At 42.7% G+C, this 23,221-nt stretch overlaps 1 protein-coding gene across 6 annotated transcripts in view; it reads left to right on the forward strand.

Moving 5' to 3' along the window:
- TET3 (tet methylcytosine dioxygenase 3) overlaps positions 1–23,221 on the forward strand; it is a 104,630-nt gene that overhangs the window by 43,223 nt on the left and 38,186 nt on the right. Inside the window, exon 1 of one of the 6 annotated variants that reach the window (XM_060251296.1) lies at positions 18,458–18,682. The exons of the other annotated variants lie outside the window; for them this stretch is intronic. The gene's annotated coding sequence lies outside the window, so the exon portion shown is untranslated. Of the gene's footprint in view, positions 1–18,457; positions 18,683–23,221 lie in introns of those variants that run through there. 6 annotated transcript variants of the gene reach the window in all.

The raw sequence follows: 23,221 nt of genomic DNA on the forward strand, positions 1-23,221 counted from the left end.
ATGCCTCCTCATCTCAGAGAATTTACCCCTTTTAAAGTTAAATGTGGTTGTGGCGGTCTTTTTGGGCAACTCCCTATTTATACAAACGGTGAAATCACTCCTATACATTGTATTTATACAAACGGTGAAACCTACCTCACAGGGTGTCTGTTGTAGGGGAAGAAGATAAAGGAGATTGTAAACCACTCTGAGACTCTGATTCAGAGAGAAGGGTGGGATATAAATCTATGGTCTTTTTTCTTCTTCTCCTCCTCCTCTTCCTCATAGTTTCTGGATATTCCACATTCAAGACCTGTATGAGTTTGACAAGGTTTCTCTGCTGTTCTGGAGTGAATCCTGTGGTATACATGCTTGGACATGAAAAAAAGCCCCACCAGGGACTGGATTCCTGAAAATTAGGATTATCAGAGAACAAACTGTAATGAACCATATAAATTAGACACTTTCACAGGGGTGCATCCATGCAAAGTACTCCAAGACAGACCTTTTAGATTCTAAATATTGGATTGGAACTGACTGCAGACTGCTGCCCTGTTGAAGATGAAACCCAAAGCCAGGATGGTTGATTTAAATCACCAAAGAAAAAGATAGCTGGTTTAAATCAAAATTTACAGTTATTCATCAGAAACTTCTAAAATAGAAGTGTATAGGAGCGTTTTTTACAACATCAAAGGGTTCACCATAAGTTTTTAAGAAGTGTCAAAATATCATTTACACTTGATAATGTAATTTGTCATGCAATTTAAGATATAATTTAAAGCCAGATTCACTTCTTGGAAGTCTAGGTTGTTATGCAGAGAAAGGCAATGGCAATCTACCTCTGCCATGAGTAGGCTGCGACTAATCATAGGGTTGCCGTCAGTAGTCTGTGACTTGACAAAATCTTTGTCTTCTTAGATCCGTGCTGGGCTTAGAAGCCAGGATGTGGGTTGTTATGGTGTGTGTGGGGGGGGGGGGAGCTTGCCCCACATGCAGCAGAAAAAAGTGCACTGTCTCCTGTAATGAGCTATTCCTCCTTTTTAAGGAGCAAAGAGAAGATATAAATATTTTTAATGAAATAGATTTCTGCAAGTGCCTAGGAATGTTTTTACCTGCTTCAGTAACTGTAGTTATTTCAGGAGAAAAGTCATGGAACCACCATGGTATCTTCTTTGGTAACCTGTCTTTCAATTTGGGCATTGCTGTTTTCTGAAAGTATCACCCTGTCTTTGAGGAGAATGAGCTGAAGGAAGAATATACAGCCTCCTTTCAAATAACTACTTTTTGATTCCTATCGGCTTCTGGGCACATTTTAAGCTGGTGTTGACATTTATCTCCCTAATAGACCAGGGTCCAAAATACCTGCTGAAGCTTTGCAAGCTTCAATGAACAATATTCAGATTTAACCCTAGGTCTGGAGAAGGATTGAATCCTAAATGGGGTGGAACTGCGAGATTCTGCTTATCCCTGATTTGTGTGAACCCATGTTTTTCTGGCAGTGTCGTATCACATCACTCAGTAAGATCATTCTTGGCCTGCATGTGAGCCCTTTCCATTATGGCCTTGTCAATCTGGAACATCTCCCGGGGGAGGGGAGGCAAACACTGCCTATTGATGTTTAGAAGGGACTGCAAAGCAATATTTTTCAGAAGGCTTTTTGTTGAAGGGATATGGTTGTGATAGGCAGTTCATAGTCTGTTTTGTCAGTTGATCATGAAAACTTTTTGGGCAAAGTTATGTTTTTTAAGGTATGCTTGGGGGAAGGAGTTTGCTTATTATGCTGTGTGTGTGTGTATATGTGTGTGTGTGTGTATACTGTCTTTGTCTGTTTTTTAGGGGAAGGGGTAGGGTTTAAATAAATAAGGGCTAGGCACAATTCTGTATGGTCTCTTGGAAATAGCTTTCCCAATTCCAGCTTGAGACACTTCTGGGAATTTGGGTGGTGGTGGGGTGAGAGCTTACTTGGGATATGATGCCAATAGAGTCTGGTTTCCAAAGCTGCCATTTCTTCCAGGGGGTCTGATCTTTGTAGTCTGGAGATCACTTGTCATTCCATTACATAGAAGTGGAGGATGTTAACTGTATTTCTTGAGGGAAAGGTATGTGGTGGAAATCAAATAAATTTCTTTCTTCTGGAAAAGGGCTGAGAAGGGAAAATAAAATCTGTTTGTTCAAACTTTGATTCCAGTGTTAAAGAGGTGAAGTATAAGTAAAAACTTTACAAGTTTTCCACATCTGTTTATTCATCTACTTAATGACTAGGGTTCCCAGCATGAGGCTGGCAACCAGTGGGAGACTTGCTGCTGGAAGGGGGGGGGGGGTCTCACTGACAACGTAATGATGTTGCTGGTAATGCACTGATGTCACTTCCAACACAACCAGAAATTATGTTAGCACATCAAAGTGTTAACCATCACTTCCACCCATATCCCTCTCCATTGTCTTACGGTGCCCAGCATAATAGCGGGAATAGCCCTCTGGGGGCAGAAGTTTCCCCTCGCCCATTGACAATAGAAACTTGGCAACGCTTGGGGTTTTGCGACCTTGGAGACCCTGTATTTGGTGGAAAGGTGGCACAGAAATGTTTTAAATAACAGGACCAACCCAGATTACTTTAGAGGATTTCCTATAAACTGTGCTCAGAATCCCTCGCTAGAAGGTTTTCATCAGAAACCATGTACAGGATTTTGTGATTTTTTGTTTTTGTTTTGGAGGGGAGAATTTGTCTGTGGACCAATGTGTCTTCTTGCAGTCTTGGTTTTTCAACTTCTCTGTCCAGTTCCTTGTTGAGATGCCTCCTACATTTTCTAGAAGATACCAAGCTGTGTGTATCTTTTCTAACCTACAGTTTCAGCTGAGCCGGGGGAGGGGGGGCGGGGAGTTGAGCCCCCTGAAAAGCCTGCCAGTGCATTTCTATATACTATTGCAGATATAAAACTGAGGTAGTACCACATTTCAAAAATATATGATTCCCCCCCCTCAGGTGGAAAAAGATTTCTCTTGCCAATATTGTGAAAATATTAAGATAATTACTCTTCTGTTTGAATACTTGAAAATAAAATATTTTGTTATACCTTGTTAAAGTATAAAAAATGAAAATTATATTTGATGAATGCAGATCTTTTATATATCTGATGTTTGTTAATGCATGAAAATAAACTGGGAGAAAGCACCATAGTAGAAAACATGGATTTTTGGATCCAGTCTTTAATCAAACTTTTGGCTGCCACTGGAATATCATTGGCGAAGAATGCAGAAGTGTGCTGCTGCCAGGTCCGTTGGAACTCTGAGTTACTTTCCCATGTGGAGCAGCAGAAGTGTGTGTGGGGGGAGATCCATGTAGATGAGTGAGTCTACTGTCTACACATACAAGAAAATGGAAGATTTAAAGAAATTTTTTTTGTTAAAGGCTAGAGTAACTTCTGTTGTTCTCTCTCTCTATGTGCACCTTTTGTGCTAATTTCCTTAATCTGCCTTTTTCACTGAGGCTCAAAGTGAAATACATGGAATCAACAATGTAATAAAACTAGATTGCAAAGAGAATGGTACCCCAAGAACAGTGTAATACATACAAAAAAAGAATAAGGTACTTATAACAAACCCACAAAACTGGATTACAAAATCAAAGAAACTGTGCTAAAGTATAATATATATACAAAAAGCAAAGCAAATAATATGTGTGTGTGTTTTTAAGCAAGTGGAAAGTTGACATAGCCACACTGTCCATGTAGCCATACTAAGTCCCTTTCTTAATGACCTGATATTAGCTGTTTGCACCCCTGCCCAGTCCTGCCAACAATAAGAACTGAAATGCCCATTTAGAATCAGACAGTATTTCTGTTGCAGGAGTTGTGTGTGAGGAAGAGGATTGACTCAAAAGTCCTTTTAATTCTCTTGAAACTTGCCCCATCAAGTTCTGACTCCAACAGCTGCTAGAAGGAGTCTGGAAAGCCAGAAAGCTTGCCTGCCAGTTGGCTTCCCCCATAACACAGTTGTTTCTGCTGTGTGCTTTGTGGGTACTATGATGAGGAGCTCAAGTTACGCTTTGGGCATCAGCATAAATGACCAAGTTTTTGAGAAGATCCTTCTTCTCCCTGACAGCTCTTTGTTTTGACATAGCGGTTTCTCTCTGTCAATACGGGGCTGGTACACATGATATTGCAGTAAGATAGATCCACCACTTCCTTGCTGAGCTAGAATGAAGACTCTTCTATCTAACCCAGCCCCATCTGACAGCAAGCTGCTGTCCAAAGGTCTCAGCAGAATCTGTTTTTATGGCTCACCCTGAAGATTAGATTCACATGGAGGACCACCAAAACATCTTTCATTGAAATCTGCCTCCATTCCTGAGGACTGGAAGGTAGCAAATGTCACCCCCATCTTTAAAAGGGGTTCCAGAGGAGATCCGGAAAATTACAGGCCAGTCAGTCTGACTTCAATACCGGGAAAGTTGGTAGAAACCATTATCAAGGACAGAATGAGTAGGCACATTGATGAACACGGGTTGTTGAGGAAGACTCAGCATGAGTTCTGCAAGGGAAGATCTTGCCTCACTAACCTGTTACATTTCTTTGAGGGGGTGAACAAACATGTGGACAAAGGAGACCCGATAGATGTTGTTTACCTTGACTTCCAGAAAGCTTTTGATAAAGTTCCTCATCAAAGGCTCCTTAGAAAGCTTGAGAGTCATGGAGTAAAAGGACAGGTCCTCTTGTGGATCAAAAACTGGCTGAGTAATAGGAAGCAGAGAGTGAGTATAAATGGGCAGTCTTCGCAGTGGAGGACGGTAAGCAGTGGGGTGCCGCAGGGCTCGGTACTGGGTCCCATGCTCTTTAACTTGTTCATAAATGATTTAGAGTTGGGAGTGAGCAGTGAAGTGGCCAAGTTTGTGGATGACACTAAATTGTTCAGGATGGTGAGAACCAGAGAGGATTGTGAGGAACTCCAAAGGGATCTGTTGAGGCTGGGTGAGTGGGCGTCAACGTGGCAGATGTGGTTCAATGTGGCCACGTGCAAAGTAATGCACATTGGGGCCAAGAATCCCAGCTACAAATACAAGTTGATGGGGTGTGAACTGGCAGAGACTGACCAAGAGAGAGATCTTGGGGTCATGGTAGATAACTCACGGAAAATGTCAAGACAGTGTGCGTTTGCAATAAAAAAGGCCAACGCCATGCTGGGAATTATTAGGAAGGGAATTGAAAACAAATCAGCCAGTATCATAATGCCCCTGTATAAATCGATGGTGCGGTCTCATTTGGAGTACTGTGTGCAGTTCTGGTCGCCGCACCTCAAAAAGGATATTATAGCATTGGAGAAAGTCCAGAAAAGAGCAACTAGAATGATTAAAGGGCTGGAGCACTTTCCCTATGAAGAAAGGTTGAAACGCTTGGGACTCTTTAGCTTGGAGAAACGTCGACTGCGGGGTGACATGATAGAGGTTTACAAGATAATGCATGGTATGGAGAAAGTAGAGAAAGAAGTACTTTTCTCCCTTTCTCACAATACAAGAACTCGTGGGCATTCGATGAAATTGCTGAGCAGACAGGTTAAAATGGATAAAAGGAAGTACTTTTTCACCCAAAGGGTGATTAACATGTGGAATTCACTACCACAGGAGGTGATGGCAGCCACAAGTATAGCCACCTTCAAGAGGGGTTTAGATAAAAATATGGAGCACAGGTCCATCAGTTGCTATTAGCCACAGTGTGTGTGTATACATAAATTTTTTTGCCACTGTGTGACACAGAGTGTTGGACTGGATGGGCCGTTGGCCTGATCCAACATGGCTTCTCTTATGTTCTTAAAACATGGTTTGGTGCTGCAGTGCTTCAGGTTTATGTGCTTTTCACTAGGGTGAGCAGATTATGTAGACCAAAATCACTTCACCAATGTTGCTGGTTGCTGCAGATGTGGAGTTCTGACCTGGAGATTGTCTACATGTAACAGAATAACAGGATCCTCTTGTGACAGAGTTTCAGTGGCCTTCAGTTCCACGGGGGATATAACATAATCTCTAGTTCTGCCACCTGCAAATGGTGACAATTGAGGACCAAGCTGGACTTAATATGCAGTAGTATGTATATCTCTCCCTTGACCCATTAAAAACAAAGGTGGAAGGATGACACACTTGGAAGTGGGTGACCAGTGAGGGACACATCATATCTTAACTGTGGATCAAAGGATGGGTGTGGGAGCAGGTGTTTGGGATGAGGAATGGCTTGAAAAAAAAAGAGTTAAACAGCTTCTCTTTCTCTCTTCTGCTCCTGTTAGAGGTTCCTTTTTATTAGTAAAAAACCCAGAGACTAATATGCATATTTGGCACGTTGGATTTTATTTATTTATTTAATTAATTTATCACATTTATATCCCATCTTCTCCTGATGGGCTCAGGGTGGCTAACAACAGGTAAAAATGACACAAATTGAAAAAACAAAATATACAGTAAAACCATAAATACATAATTTATAATCTGCAGAAGGTCCAAGATGTATATCAATTTTACTACTTATTACTTAGCGCTACGCCCATTGGTGTTTCCAGTTATTATTTAGCACTCTGATGATCCATATACTGGTATTAGTTAGGCTGCCGATGCTGTGGGATGATTGGCGCATCCCCTTAGTTGTTAAAAGCATGTCTGAACAATTCAGTCTTGCAGGCCTAGCATCTCATTTGATCCTGCACATGGGACTTAATTCTGCAAGTACTCTGCTGCTGTGTTGTGCTGTCCTCTGTGCTGGCGTCTTACCCTCATTTACCCATTTTAAAAACAAAAAGGTTTGCTCCTTGTGTTTAAGCAATATCTTTTTGCTTGGTTATGTTTTGTTTCATCTGCCTTGCAAAGTACTAATCCTACTACATTGGTAGCAGTGATGCCTTGACAGTGGTCTTGCTCACAAGTTACAGTGAATGCATGTACACTCTGCATACAATTGTTCTTTGTTATTTGCATTGAGTTCTTTGCTACGTGCATGAAATCTGAATCATGCAGGAAACCTGGGGTTGTATGGTGGGAAATAGGGGTTATGATACAGTTTGGCATTGTTTCACCCGAAGGGGCTGCCTAGCAGAAGTCAGATGACAGTCTTTTTGGAAGCAATCTGCAGTGTGTTCCGTGTGCAGATGAATAAATGCCATTCTCTGATTGAGATCTCTTTACTCACAGTTAAAGAGACCCTTGAGCAATCTGTGTGTAAGAAAACACTCTCAGGACTATCAAAACAGATTGAGGCAGGACAAAAATCAAAGGCAATATTTCTTTAAATATGGGTGATTGCAAACTTAGCAATGCCACTGTTCACCTGTGACTTCATATTTTGAAGAATGTGAAATAGCACTCACTGTGATGCAGATTTCTGGAGGCACCAAAGGGTCTAACAATATGGTTGCTGGTCATTAGTGGCAACTAATGTTGCCAGCTCTGGGAGATTTTGAGAGTGGAGCCCGAGGAGGGTGGGGTTTACGGAGGGGACAATGCCATACAGTCCTTCTTCCAAAGAGACAATTTTTTCCCTATGAATTGATCTCTGTCACTTGGAGATTAGTTGTAATCTCAGGAGATCTCCAGCTACCACCTGTGGGTTGTCAACCCTAATGGCAGGGGTGGAATTCTAGCAGGAGCTCTTTGCATATTTGGCCACACACCCCTGATGTAGCCAATCCTCCAAGATCTTACAAGGCTCTTTTTTGTAAGATCTTACAAGGCTCTTTTTTGTAAGCTCTTGGAGGATTGGCTACATTAGGGGCGTGTGGCCTAATATGCAAAGGAAGTCCTGCTAGAATTCCACCCCTACCTAATGGCAACCATAATTTGAGTCCTAGAAGCATCAAGACATGTGTGATGCTGATATGGACCCCTTTTTTTAAAAGCTGGTGGCAGCATAGGAAGACCACTTTAAAAATGGCCCCTGGTTTGGAGGAGGGCCTGCTGTACACTTTACCAACCCCACCCTCTCTGTGTATAAAAAGAGATGCTCTTTAAAATGTTTATACTCCACCTTCCTCCCTATGGAGGGATCCTTGCACACAAACTTAAAAAAATAAAAAATTGCACACCTCTTTGAAGCAACTTATAACAGCTACGCAGCAAAATAAAAACATATTTCGATAATCACCAAGCATTCTGAAAGGCAGCTAGTGTGAGCCAAAGCTTCTGTGCTCTCTTTCTCTGACCACCAAGTGTGGGTGTGTGGGGATTGGTCTCTTCCCAACCTTAGCCAGGAATGCTTGTGTGGGTGATTAGCTGGGAGCACAGAAGATCATGCTGGCTGCAGGAATCAGCTCCCAGAGGATCTTTGTCTTCATTTTTACTGTCTGTGCTTGGAATTGCCTGCTGAAATCCCAGAGGTCAGTGCCCCAACCCTCTCACTGTTAGCAAAAACAAGAATAAGTTGTGGAAATGTGCAGTTTTGATGTTGAATTTAAAAGTGTGTGCATTTGTTCAAATTGTCTAATTCATATATACCATGGAATTTGAATTTTCTTAGCATAGAATGTAGTGGGCTGGGCAAGCTTTTAAGAATTTTATAGTCCTGCCACAGGGCAACTTCAGGATCAGAACAGCCTCTTCAGTGGCAGGCACCACCCTTCTTCTCATGGCAAGAGCACAGAAGTTTTTACAGTAATATGTAGTACACTGTACAGGGCTGCAATCCCTTCTTGCAGAATGTTTCTAGCAAGCACTGAGCAAAAGCTTAGCATGTGAATTGGGCATAGCAATGACTGCAATTTGTGGGACTTTAGATGCCTGCCAGTTGCTTGTGTTGCCCGGAGCTTTCCAAGATTTTTTTAAAGCCTACAGAGCAAATTAATAACAGATGACTTTAAATACCTTCTCTGCGTATTGGTAGTGGCGAAGGGAATGTTCCATCCAAGCCCTGCAATCTCTGTTTCTAGCTTCTGTATTTCCTTTGTTGGATCCAGAACTTTGTTGTCTGCTGCTTGGGGAGTCCTAGAATTGCTTTCAGGTTGTAGCCTTAAAGAACATGGCTTTTGGGAATCCTGGAAGGGCTGGAATAACAAGAAAGCTGGGCAATCCCAAGGAAGTATTTCTAGTTTAGAAACAGGATTGCCACTCATTGTCTCCTTGCTGCTGTGCAGAAATTTAAAAACCTGTGAGAAAAAATGAAAGCAAAGGAGGAAAGAGTAACTTGTGTTTCAAGCTTAAGAAGTAGAGATGCTTCTAAATGCTGATGATGATTTTTGCTGAATGCAAATTGTCCAGCAGTGTAAATCCACCAAATATTTCACCAGTCCGCACACCTGTGTTAGTAATTTGTGAATGAAAAGGACCAGCTTGTGTGAAGCTCACCAGAGGCAATTATCAAGTACTGCAGGCAGAAACGTTCAACCAATAGGTGCCTTCTTTCACTCTTCCCCACCCCCCCCACACTATTATTGGTTGTCACAGATACAGAAACAATTGATCACTGCAGTACTGATTCTCTCCGTACACAGTAATTCCTATCATAACAACATTATGGTTCCTATATTATAATAATGGACTACTCAACAAGCCTTGGAAAGGGATTGGGCTACTAAGGTGTGACTCGAGGGGCAGTAAGCCTGACAGGAACCTGTCTCTTCCAGGTTTCTTGAGGTAAGATAAGGCAGTAGTTTCATCCCCAGTTATTTGTAAGGGGAGGAGAGGGAATCTTCATTTGCCTTAAATGAGTTCCTGACCAAAGCAACATTTAAACTAGAGACTTCCTAGTTGATATCTCAAGCCAACAGGTCTTGTCACTGGTGGTAATTTGCCACTCATTCATTACTTTTTGGATGGGTGAATGAGGAATATGTCATGGTGGGCATTTTCATGTTGGGGAGGAAGGCAGTGACAAAGTAAATACATAAACAAATGCTCTCTTCTTGAAGCAGATTAGTACTTGGTCTCCCATCCACCTGTCCACTTTATATCTTGTAGTCCATGGAAAGGATGACATATGTTCTTCTTTTATTCTCCAAAGGGTGAAGCAATGAGATCAGTATTTTTTGGCGGGACAACTAATGATAACTAGAATTTACTTCCTCTCTTATTACCTAAGCATCTTCCCTAAATCCATAATATAGAGATAGTTTGAGAGTGGCAGAAAGGCTGTGGACAGTGGATTCTGGCACACTAGAGAGACAGATTCGCTCTAGCCCACCCTCTGGCATATTAGGATTTTGGGGGGGAGTGGTTGTGCATAAGGAATGATGTGGGGGGTGGGGTTTTGTCACACAGGCTTCAGGCTTTGGCCTGCAGTCCAGAAAGGTGTTACTGCTTGCTTTTGTGTTTAGAAGAAAGAAGAGAAAGACAAGTTGTACTAAACTGCTTTTATTAGCTCTACTAGAACAAGAGTCACACAGCCAACCCTTGTGATGAAATGGTGTTAAGGGTGTCACTCTAGCCCATCCTCTGGCATATTAGGGTGGGGTTGTGCATAAGGAATTATGTGGAGAGGGGGTTGTAGGGAATCATCCAGTCACACAGGCTTTAGTCTTTGGCCTGCAGTCCAGAAAGGTTTTACTGCTTGCCCTTGTGTTTAGAAGAAAGAAGAGAAAGACAAGTTGTACTAAACTGCTTTTCTTAGCTCTACTAAAACAAGAGTCATACAGCCAACCCTTGTGATGAAATGGTGTTAAGGGGGCCAGTTTAGAGTAACCACAGACTCAGGGTCTGGTCTGGAGCAGCTCCATTTTTTCTGTGTGTGCAGAAACCTCCAGCAAAGAGCCAAAAGGTCTCATGCCTTTTGGAAGACTGAGCTGTCTAATGGTGTGTGTGTCCTTCCTTGTCCTTCACTGACCTCCTGAGTATCCTCTTGTGGTTAGCCAGTTTCCGTCTGCTGCCAGAGTTGCAGCACAGAACAGAACTTCGCTTCTAACCAGTCAGTGCCTTTATATTTTGCCTCTTGAATGTTACCTGGACTTCATCTCTGTCCCCTGCTAGGTGGGGGGGGGGGGTTAGTAAGGGAAAAATTATTTATATTGGCCGTACCAAGAGATGTATAAAAATATCACTCCGGCCCTTTGTATTTGCAACCCATAATAGAACTAAACTAATTAAATGGAAAACAGCTATGGAATTCAGTTTGTCCCCTCCCCAAGGCAAACCAAGGATGATGCCAGAGGTACTCCAGGTTAAGTTATTGATTTAGGGCTAACTCATTCATCCATGTTCATCACTTGATAACTTGCATGTGTGAATGGGTCATCAGAGCTAAGTGTTTCCCACCACCTTGTGCAGAGTGCTTCCCTATGGAGCCCATTCACATCAGCTTCAGAGCCCATGAGTCACTGAGGTGTATAATTGTGATGATCATATATATGTGAACCAAATTGGGTTGTGTATATCTGAGTTAGGGTTGCTCTGGGTTGGGAAATACCTGGAAGTTTTAGAGGTGGAGCCTGAGGACGGTGGGGTTTAGAGATGGGGAGACTTCAGGGGCGTATAATGTCATACAGTCCACCTTCAAAGCAGTCATTTTCTCCAGTTGAACTGATTTCTCTAGCCTGGAGATCAGCTGTAATTCTAGCAGATCTCCAGCCACCACCTGAAGGCTGGCTACCCTAAATTTCTGAGTCCTCCTTGTTTAAGACTCTTCTTGAGACTGAAGGAACTGGCAGGTAAATGAAGAAACGGGGGGGGGGGGGGGAGTTGGGCTGGAGTAGACAGATGCCCCCCCCCCCCCAGTTCTGTAGATACCTACACCTCCCTTCTTGTACTCTCTGGCTGGTCCTCTTACATAGCTCTTGTTTATTTCAGTGGGATTTGCACAGCAGCATGGCCTGGTGGATTGTGCCCAAAGCGGGTGACCTAACCATAGTACTGGGCTTGCCTCCCTTCTGCTTTCCTTATGCTGGCTCACTTCCATTCCCTTCCCCAGCCTCTTGTGGGCTGCTTGTCTGACTGAGTGTAGTATCCAAACCAGCTGGTGCAGCCCCAGCCCATTAGAATGTTTCATTTCCCTTTGTTTTCTTTTGGGGAGTTGGCAGGAATGCTCTTTGGCTCTTTAAAGGCTCAAAGCTTGCTGAGGCAGCTCCAAGCTCTTGCCCTCTTTGTCTGTGCTCCGTGATCTAGTGTTTGCATTTGCCTTAACAAAATAATAATAAAATTAAAATAAGTGAGCTATTAACAGACTTGGTTCGGCTTCAGAGCTGCAGTTCCAAAGTTGCTCCTGATTAGAACCATGTGGGGAAGGAGGAGACTCTTTCAAGGCTACAAATTCCAGCCTTTAGGCTGATCCCGTAAGGCAAGTTTCAAAGTTCTCAGGATGGGGTTCCTGTGAAAATGAATAGCCCAGGTCTTGCAATAACTGTTTGCAACCGATCTTTAGGCTGAAGACAGAGTATTCTTTTCCAGAAGACTGAGATTTGAGGAAGGGATCCTTGCATCTCTATATGCCATACCCCATTGCCTGTTGTCAAACAGGTTTGCATGTTTTCCTTCTTGTTTCAAAAAGCAGCAAAACATGTTCAACCAGAGGTGTCCATGAGACAAAAGAGGTGTGTATGCATGTACACCATGAGAAGTGAAGCCTCTTTCAAGCCAGATATCTATAACTAATGCCTGCCTTCAATCTTACATTAATGTGCAAATGCACTGTCAAATTTTAATTTTTATTTTGCTTCATTTATACCCTACTTTCTCCTCAATGGGAACCCAAAGCAGCTTACATTGTTCTCACCTCCTCTATTTTATCTTTACAAAAAATTCTGCAAGGTAGGTTAGTCTGAGAGTGTGTGATTGGTAGGCCACCCAAACAAGCTTCCATATCACAGGTGGAGTTTCAAACCTGAGTTTCCCAGATTCTGGTCTGATATGCCACACTGGCACTCTATAGTCTATTTAACTTATTTATCAGTACATTTATATCCTGCCTTTCTTTCATCATGGAACAAGATAGCATACATGGACTGGTGGAGTTCCCAAGAGGCCTCCCTTCCAGATACTGATCAGACTCAGCCCTGTTTTTAGTTTCAGCGAAATGCCCTCTAATCATGCCCCTAGACCATCACCATTTTTCACCATCTTGTGATACGCAGCATGAAATGATAATTGCTGTTTATTGTTATTCTTAAAATGTATATAGCAGGCTGAAAAACAAATGAACACTGAACCATAGCCCCAAAACTGGTTCAGAAAGGAAACAGAGATTGATTCTTCTTCCATTGACCTTTTCCATTTAGGTGTTTTTCGTGTTGGTCTACCATGAGTCACCCTCTCACCTTGCCTATAGGTGGAGGATTGAATACCAATCTATAATTAGCAACATCTTCTTTATTCAGCAATAACTTTTTCAACAGAAGCCATACAGTTCTTCAGGAAAATGACCTTGCACCAAAGAAGGATTTCTGTTTCTGACCTAAGGGGGTCACAGCAGTTTCCTCATAAGCTTTGACAAGCCAGGAAGGGTAAGGATCAAACATATGTATTGTGTCCTTCACAACCCCAAGGATCCTGTCCATTTCAGCCAGGGAGAGAAAGCTGAAACTGTCTATATTGTGAAGACAAGTGGCTGCTTCTGCTATAGGATCAGCTACTATAAACTAGCATCTGATTGGTTAAGAAAGTTTTTATGAGCAGAGTATTGGATTAGGTAATAGATAAGCAGAAAGAAAAATGTATTTAGCACATTTTCAGTTGTGCAAGCAATAGCAAAAGCAGTAGTACCAGCAGCACATAATTCAGTGTAATTTGTAACAAGGTAACAATGTGCATTTGGAACCAGGAAGGTACAACAGATGATTCACATGATTTTGTTTGTTTTTTAAATTGTATCAGAAGAAATGCCTTGTGCTGTCTTGCACATGTGGAAAAAATAGTAGGGATACTTTCACTTAACACTAACAGATAGTAAGGAATAATTTTTGTGCTTCCACTGTTGCACACGTGGAAATATTCTATAGGTTCTGTCTGATTTGGCAGGACACTTCCAGCTGCGTCCCAGGTGGGAACTTCCTGGTGTATTCAGGATAGCACTTCCACAAAATTAGGGGAGAGGGCACTGGGCATCCCTTGTCTATTGCCCTAGTCAGCTCTACATTCCTACCTGCCACCAGAGACTCAATAGTATCACCATTCATACTTCTAAAATCCCCTAGAGTATTCTGGAAACCATTTTAATTGGCCCACCAGTCTTGAAAAAGGGAAGGCTAATATCACCCAAGCCCTCAACGGATAATGAGTTGACCATGACAGAAACCCAAGTTCTGACTTCTTCACCAGATGATCAGAAACTTGGTGTGGAACCTCCTTATCCCTTTTGTGTTTTGATCTAAGCAACCTGCCTGATGAAGAATTCTGGAAACTCACATGTCCACTTACTACCTCATGATGTTTTAATTGGTCCTAATAAAAGTTATGGGAGCCCCATGCGCAGAGTGGTAAAGCTGCAGTACTGCAGTCCTAAGCTCTTGAGTCATGAGTTTGATCCCAGCAGAAGCTGGGTTCAGGTAGCCAGCTCAAGGTTGACTCGGCCTTCCATCCTTCTGAGGTTGGTAAAATGTGTAAAATGAGCTTGCTGCGGGGGAAAGTGTAGATGACTGGGGAAGGCAATGGCAAACCATCCTGTAAAAAAAGTCCGCTGTGAAAACGACATGATGCGACGTCACCCCAGAGTCAGAAACGACTGGTGCTTGCACAGGGACTACCTTTACCTTTGAAAAAATAAAAATAAAATAAAAGTTATATGACTGTTCCATCATAACCAATTACTTTTTGTTGCAACATCTGACATAGACATTTTGCCAAATTGCAGTTTACACACTAGGATTATAAACCTCAAGAACTTTGGCCCATTTTTGTCACAGGCAAACTAAGGTTTATTTGCATGTCTGAACTCAGCCAATACCTCTAACCTTAGGTGTCCATGGCCAGGAAGTTGTTTTATTGCAAAATGTACCAGAAAATGTCCCCCCACAACACACACAAAAAGAAACCTCCTCAGTTGTCATTGTTCTCTTGAACTCGTGCATGTTCAGTCAGGTTACTAATAAATCATTTTGGTTAATTTTATACTCTTTCTTTTGAGGCTTCTGGGACAAATGACTATGCATCCCTACCACAATTCTCCACCCCCCCCCCCCCCCCGTGTATCATATTTGTGTATTATTTCACACAATGCAGACTTAATTTATAGAATCCACTGCTATAAGATATGGCAATGCCCACTTGTTTGCTGATTGTCGCGATCATACAACTGTCTGTTGGTGATTAGTAGTCATGGTTATATAGAACACCCATATCTAGAGGCAGTCTACCTCATGGTGTAGTGGTTAGCATATCAAACTGTGACTGGAAAGATGTGGGTTCAGATCTCAGCTCCAAAAAATCACTAGCTGTGCAATTCTAAACAGAGTTACACCTTGCTAAGTCCATTGAAGACAATCGGCTTAGAAGGTGGTAACTTTACTTAGGACTATACTGTAAGTGACAAGTGGCCATTTGCTGTCTCTCAGCATAGCGTACTTTATAAGGTGAATCTGAGAACAAAATGAAGGAGGAAAGAGGCAGGGTATGGAGATCCTTAGAGAAAGGGCAGGATAAAAATGAAATACATGGATCAAATGGTCTCTTTTTTATTTATTCCCATGATGACCTCTGTATCCTATGGGTGCAATCAGTTGAACAGTTTGTCCACCATAGCCACCCCTCTCCTCTGGATTAAATGGGCATGATCACATGCATACATCTGGCTCTCATACCCCACTTGCCCTTACTTCACACCAGGGCTTTTTTTGACCAGGAACACACAGGAATGCAGTTCCAGCTGGCTTGGCACCAAAGGTATGGCCTAATATGCAAATGAGTTCCTGCTGGGCTTTTTCTACCAAAAAAGCCCTTCCTCACACTAAAACAACTCCCATACGGATTAAATAGCCACCAGCAAATTCTCGTGGCTTCCCCAGCAAACCGCTTCCACAGTAGGTTTCCAGCCATCTGTTTGCCCCAGTGTGGCATGGAAATGCAGGAGCGATATGATCCACTGTTTCTGGCACATCCTTTCCCCCCCTCAACTCCACTCCAATGTGTGCTTCAACACCCCCCTAGAACCAGCCAGGAGCATGTGTGCACTTACCTGTTTTGGTACGTGCACGGTGGGAATTTGGGGGGAAACCCAACCCAGCTGTGGGTCCATGGTTGTTGTGCATTAGCAATGTGGATAACCAACCATGAGCCCACAATGTTTTGATGCTGGCTTGGCAGCCACTATCCAATCAACGTGAAGCAGTGCAAAATCAAGCAGCTTTTAAAAAGCTGAGGCCCTGCCACGGCAACCTGTCCATCTGATTCCACCCTATGCGTGAACTTCTGAAAACATGTTTCTGACCACTTTTAGAAACAGAACTAAAGAGTTCATGCATTGTTATGAATGGTTGCTGGCATTTTCTTATATGCATGTATGTGTGCACAAAAATAGTACTGGTACATCAGGGAAAGAAAAGGGGCAGGGTACTGAAGGCTTAGGCAAAAAGGAGCTATTGCAGGCAGGGACAGCACACACACACACCCCGTATCTGCAGACACTTGAAAGAGTATCTGCCACTGTGCATAGCCATAATGTGCATAGATTATTTTATTTTGTTAGCTGCCCTTGGATACTTAATATAGAAAAGTGAGATAGAAATATTTTTAGTATTGTCTCATTAATAGAGATTATTTATTTATTTACGTTATATTTATATCCCACCCATTCTGTACAGACTCAAGGCAGCTAACAGCATAAAATAGACAGTAAACAAAAACAATATTAAAACAACAAAACAATCAGATAAATGACAATGGTGCTACTTCAGGCAGATCATGTAATATTTTCTTTCTCACGCACACAGATCCTAGGCAGTTAGTAATAAAAGTGCTATGGATCCAGATTAATTAATGTTTGGATTTTATGGACTGTTAGGGAATCTGAGATTGTTAGGATTTTGCCTGATTATCTAAAATGCCAAAATCTGGTAAATATGTTGTCCAAGACTTACCAATCTCAAGAAAAATCTGACAACAGGACATTATTGTTTCTCTCTTCCAAACTGGAAAATTAAAAGAGTCGGATCAAATGTTAAAAGCAATTGCAACTGTGCAGGGGCCCCAATAGAGAAGGGATTTAACCTTTCACCCTTGCATGGTTTTGCTAATCAAAACTGATCTCCCACACCGTTGTTACCCTTTTAAAGGGAAAAAATATGGGCAAAGAGTGAGGCTTGCCTGTCCATACTCTTTATAGAGTTGCTAAGTGCACGCTTGTGGGGAGAAGGTTGAATTAATAAAACCTTGTGGAGATGGAAGAGTTAAGTTCTTTCCCTTCTCCTCCCCACCCATGGGTGCAATTGCCCTTTTAATAGTTGATGTGTAGGCCTAATTAAGGTACTCCCACACTAGTAGCACAGAAGTCAAATTATGATTACGAGAAAACTCAAAAGAGTGTATTTTTCACCTAATTGTCAAAACATGGGGGACGAACAGGCCAACATTCTGACAGAACAAACCCAGCAGCCTGTGGGGCAGAATGCTGGCTGGGCTGGTAGGGGGACATACAAATCCATCACCTATTCACATTTGGGTGCAGACATTCAGCCAGCAGATCTCCGTACTTGCAGAATGCAGACTTCAGTCATTAGTATTTGTATATCCGATAGCAGCCTTGAAGTGGAGGCTAATAGCGTGCGCGTCCTTGGATGGGTAACAACTTGGCTGCTTGATACAGTGGCAGATAACTGGCCGTAGTGGGGAGATCTTAAGCTCTGGCCTCCTGACAATTCATGATTCGGCTCTTGCTGTAACTTGACGTACTTTGACTTTTCCCGCCAGTAGTGTCAGCAACTGCGTCTGAAGTCACATGGCTTGGGACTCCATGTCCATGATATGTGATTGGAGGTGTAACTGTGTAGGCGTTTGGGGTGGAGCATTTCCACAACCCAAAGATTTCCAAATTACAGTGGAGAAGGAGGAGAGAGAGAGAGAAAATGAAAGAGAAGGAAGGGATTGTGGCGGGCGTTTGTATTCCTGCATCGCTCCTTGATACGGCCCTGTACTCACCTTGGGAGGAGGAGGTTTGCATTATGAAATGATGCTCGCCTGCCTTAAAAAGAGTCAGGGAAAGAGAGAAGGAAACATAATCAGCTGGTGTCATGTTACCACATTTCAGTTGCAATGAGGGCAACCGGTGCCTTGAATAGAATGGTCAGGCGGGTCATCTGAGGTAGTTCTATTAAAAGTCTGTGGCAGAAAACCAGTGTTTGCAAATACACTGCTGTTAGATTGGATGGCTTCTCATATATTTGCCTGTTGTCCCCCCCCCCTTTTCTCATAGATTTAGATTTTTAAAAAAACAAAAAAACCCCCAAAAACTCCTGGTGTTATTTTTTGCTGACTTTTTAAAAGATGAAGGCCTTCCTGCCCTGAGCCTCCTGGGGTGTGGTTCCCCCCTTCCCAGTTTTGAGAGGGGAAAGTGCCTTCCTGCTTCCTGCAGCAATCCAGTCCTCTGTGCAGTACTGCAGCCATCCTGGCGATGTACGTGCAGTGTTCAAGAGGGATAATGGCCCCCACAGCTGTTCGGAGAGGGGAGGGGGAGGTCTGTGTAGGCTGAAGAACTGGAGCAGCTTTGCCTCCTCTGAGGTCGGTCTTTGGTTGTGGTGAATCGTGGTTTCCTCTGGATTCCTTCATGCTTCCCTTTTTTTCTGCTTCTCCGGGTTTAGTCTTTTCTTGGCAGATTCTGCAAGTGTAAGTGTGACCGTGTGGTATGCTCCCCCCTCCCTTTCTCTTCCTTGCCTGCAGTTTCCCAAGATGTCTGTCTGTCTCTTTCTTTGTGCTGCTACAGAAGCTATTGACTGGGCTGTGCAGTACATGGGGCAGCTAGCCAAATGTTGCTGCCTTGTGCACACAGGACAGGTTTCTCTCTTGTAAATGGAGTTCCCGAAAACCCAGTGTGTAAGGTAATAACAAACAGGATTTGCAGTTCTGTGGCAGAACTGGTGGAGAAAATTGAGGTACTGTTGGGGGAGGCAGAGTCCACTTTGGAAACAGTTCAGTGTGAACCTTTAAATGCCACTGTCAACATTTTTGCCTGCAGTGTAGCATGGGATCAAGTGTTTGGGCAAGAATGTCTGCAGATAACATTTCTAAACCCAGAGAGTTAATTGTGCCAAAACAATGCAGAATATGAGAGAAGAAAGACAGGCATTCTGGTGTGTGTGAAGGTTACTCTGTCATTTTTTTTTTAATTCTCTCGCATTTATGCAGTGGAGTTTTCCCATAATGACATTAAACCACAAATGGTTGCTAACTTTTTGAAGTAGATTTGTTGGATGTAGAATCTTTGCCAAAATCCTCAAGGGGTTTTTCTTTCTTTTTTTAAAGTTGCCAGCTCCTTTTCTTTTTTTAAAGAATGTGAAGCATTAATGTTTAATTTTGGGGGGGGGGGGGGTACAGTTTTTCCATTTTAATTTTTTTTTGTATCATTTTCCTCTGTAATCAACCAATACTTATTTTTCAGAATGAACAATAACCTAGAATGGAGGGGTTTTATTTTACCAAATGAGGATGACTTTGTCCGTGGGTTATTGATTTCTCCCAGATCAATTAGGCAAAGGAAGGGCATGCATAATTCTTTCTTTGGGATGCACATGCTCTCCCAGTGGATTTTTGGACGCAGCTAAGCAGAGGAAACCAAAAGGGTTTGTGCTGATTGTGGAGTTTTTGAGGGGGGTGAGAGTGTGTCAGGGAAGGAGATGAATGCACAAAAGCCTCCAGTAGGTCTTGCTCTGCTACGCTGGGAAGGAACAAAGAATCTGATTGGGGAAAACCATGGATGTCCAAAATTTACTGAACAAAAGAGTGTATTTGATAAGCTTTGTGTGCAACCTCCCCCCTCACCATTGGGGAATAAAGGACACTATGTTCATAGTCATCGTTTTGTAAGCTGCCCAGCCCAAGTAAAAGTGTAGTTCTAAGGCTTTAGAAATTCTCTCCACTTTGTTACCAGGTTTGGACTCCAGCTTGCAGTTTTATCACAAGAGGAATATATTACTGTTAAAATGCTTTCTTTTTCTTCCTCTTCTGTTCTCTTTCAGTATGGGCTTCCAGGGACAATTTTGAGTTTTGTGAGATTTTTTCCATATAAAGTTGCACCATTTATAAGTATAAATCATCTGTAAAAATCCAAGTTTTGGGTCTATTAGGCTTCCTTACATATGTGGAACTTTCTCTGCCCAGGGGCTGTATTGTCTACTATGTCTTTGGCACTAATCCTTTGTATGTTCAACAGGGAAATCCCTGCTTTGTATACAGGGGGTTCCCCAACATGGAATCTTTCATATGCAGAGATCAATAGGTGTTCCTGTATGCACTTTGCCCTTGATTCAGGCCTAGTGGCAGTGTATTTGGAAGGTGCTTCTTTTGGTAGATTTTAGGGAAGTTTCTGTTTTTTCTTAAGACAGTATTGATCTCACTGTGTGGCATATCAGAAACATTTAATATAGGTATCATTGGTACCAAGTAATATCCTCGCAGGGGCCTTTGTTGGTGAGTCTTATGGTCACCAGTGACTGTCCCAGTCTCCAGATGGCTTCCAAAGCCCACCATGATGTCAGGATGAAGGCATTACCTTCTTCATACCAAGATTCAAACTCATGGGGAAGATGGTGTATGTGCACATGGACATGTGTTTGCACATGCGCATGTGTGTATGTATGGCTTTCCTCCACAATAATTTATCGGTAGGGAGATGTAGCTCTCCCTCACAGTGACTAGCACATCATTGGAAATAAGTGGACAATCCTCCCTTCCCTGCAAAAAGAAAAAATCTGCATCATTTTGTGATTTCTAAAAAAACAAGTTTTCAGATAGCTGAGACCACAGCAAACAGTGATGTACTTGTAAGGTAAGTCAGCATTACTACTGCTTGGTGTGCTGTAGTGGCTAGATTTTTGGCCTAGGACTGGAGAGATCCAAGTTCTCATTCCCACTCAGCCATGAACCTTACAGAGTGACCTTAGGCTATTCCCTTTTTTTCAGCCTCACAGGGTTGAGTTAAGGATAATGTAGAGGAATGAAGAATGTATGCCATCCTGGAGGAAGGAAGAGATAAAAATGTAACGGATGGTAACTTCATAATGTGAGCCTAGGACATTTTGCAGTGTTATCTTCAGGCCTGGCTCTTATGCTGGCTGCTTGGATTGGAAACATTTTTCCAACCTTGGATAGTTTTCCTCAGATGTAATTTTAACTTGGGAAGGAAAAATACAATTGTTTGGCGATATTTTTGTTTCCTTTTAAAGATCAAGTGTTGCATCTCATGGCTGCCCTTTTATGTTACAGCACTGGGCAAGGGCAGAGTTTTTCCTGGGCCCCACAGAGCCCCTTTTCTGATGAAATGGCTTGCTGATATCTTTTGGCACTGCCTTTTATAGAAATAATAGACTACTTGTATAGCTTACACTAGAGTACAGTATGCATTTACTAGAAGGAAGTTGCCATTTTCTCACCCTACAGGCATGCTCACAAGACTGCTTTTTTTGCTGGCTGTTCTAGGGGAGACCCAAAAATCAATTTCTTAACTGAGGTAACATTTAGCATTCTGGAAAAGGAATTGCACAAGAGTTTTTCTTTTGGGGAGGCCTGTTTCTTTGCAAGGTTGGCTTGACTGTACAAGTCATCTAACTGGTCACTTGGGGCAGCAGTTTTTGCAGAGGTTCTGGTGAGCAAGCATCATGTGTCCCCCAGCCATATCACAGAGGATGCCTGAATACACCTCTCAGATCAGATGCAGCTGTAGCTACTTCCCCATGTATGTTTTGCTCCCTCTCAACTTCCATACAGCAGCATTGTCTTTGAGAGTATCCACATGATACTGTCTTCTGTTTGTCTTGCTTCTATGTTTCCCCTGCTTTGCTGACTTTTCCCAAACCTTGTTTGGTCTGATCTTTTGGGAAAGATCACAACAAAGCACCTTTGGACACCATTTGGGTGGGAAGGGGTGCATTAATGCAGATCCCAGCTACCAGGGGTGGAATTCTAGCAGGAGCTGCTTTGCATATTAGGCCACACCCCCTGATGTAGCCAATGTTCTTAAGAGCTTACAAAAAAACCTTGTAAACTCTTGGATGACTGGCTACATCAGGGGTGTGTGGCCTAAAATGCAAATGAGCTCCTGCTAGAATTCCACCCCTGCCAGCTACAAAGGTGGCATTTTCTTTGTCTCAGTCCCTGTGATTGCCACTTTCTTCCCTACACTGGAAGCTTTTTGGGGAGAAAAAATTGGGAATTGCTGAATCAGTGTAGTGTTACAACATTAAAACAATCTTTTGCCATGATCTACTAGCGTTCTTTTTTACAAAGTAAATCATAAAAGACTCCTTTCTTTGTGGAGTTGTAATGGGAAAGGTAAAGGATGTCCCCTATAATTGTCTAAAATGAAAATACACTTTTAAAAATAATTGAAAGCTGGGGACCAGTAAATCATGGTAACAGATAGTTATATCATTCTAATCCTACCAGTCTAGCAAGTCCTGATTTTTTTTCTTTTAAAAGCCTTCTGGTCCATGGAAAAATGGCGAGAAGGATGAGGCAGGGATATAGGGGATATGCCTGTTCTGGTCAGTGTCAAACTCCCTAATAATTTGTGCCATGACTTGGGCATCCTCTAGGATTGGTTGTTGCTTTAAATATTTACATAACTTCAGTGGCCAGGAGCATATCATGTTAGCTCCTGCTGCACTGTTCAGCTGAGAGTCAGTGGGTGCTATCACATGAGTGAGTTGGTCCAACATAGCTACCCCTCCCCCCTGAGTAAAATTGGCAAAATCACGTGCATATCTGACTCCCATGCCCCACTAGTCCTTACCTTTTGCTATGACAACTCCCGGACAAATTAAATAGCCAACAAGAAATTCCCAGTGGCTTCCTGGGGAAGTGCTTCCTTGTCAGGTTTCTGGGCATCTGGTCATCCTGGCACGCTATGGAAATGTATGAGGGGTGTGATCACTCTACTCTGTCTCCAGCCAGTTTGGTGTAGTGGTTAAGTACGTGGACTCTTATCTGGGAGAACCGGGTTTGATTCCCCACTCCTCCACCTGCACCTGCTGGAATGGCCTTGAGTTAGCCATAGCTCTGGCAGAGGTTGTCCTTGAAAGGGCAGCTGCTGTGAGAGCCCTCTTAGCTCCACCCACCTCACAGGGTGTCTGTTGTGGGGGGAGAAGATATAGGAGATTGTAAGCCGCTCTGAGTCTCTGATTCAGAGAGAAGGGCGGGGTATAAATCTGC

This window comes from Heteronotia binoei, chromosome 12 (assembly GCF_032191835.1).
Source record: "Heteronotia binoei isolate CCM8104 ecotype False Entrance Well chromosome 12, APGP_CSIRO_Hbin_v1, whole genome shotgun sequence".
Classification (NCBI taxonomy): domain Eukaryota; kingdom Metazoa; phylum Chordata; class Lepidosauria; order Squamata; family Gekkonidae; genus Heteronotia; species Heteronotia binoei.